This window comes from Charadrius vociferus, unplaced genomic scaffold, assembly GCF_000708025.1.
Source record: "Charadrius vociferus isolate BGI_N301 unplaced genomic scaffold, ASM70802v2 scaffold56, whole genome shotgun sequence".
In the NCBI taxonomy this organism is placed as follows: Eukaryota; Metazoa; Chordata; class Aves; order Charadriiformes; family Charadriidae; genus Charadrius; species Charadrius vociferus.
Window position 1 is genome coordinate 1,350,971 of NW_009649057.1, and position 284 is coordinate 1,351,254.

Below are 284 nucleotides of genomic sequence, written 5' to 3' on the forward strand. Positions count from 1 at the left end.
CGGCCTGGCTGCCTGGACAGCCGTGTGGCTGCCAGGTGGGGCGGTGGGTGGGGATGTCTCTCGGGCCTTCCCGCTTCCCAGGATGTCCCGTAGCCCCTCCACAGGCCGAGCAGCCCCGAGCTGGCACTGGAGTGTTCAGGGCTGGAGCGGGCTGGCTGAGGGGATAGCAGGAGCCCCTGGAGCCTGCTGTGGAGGTGTCCCTGCACTGGCTGAGGTGATGGGAGAGGCAGCTCTGACAGACGTGGTTTCTATGTCGTCTTTAGCGCTGCCCCTTGACAGCCAGG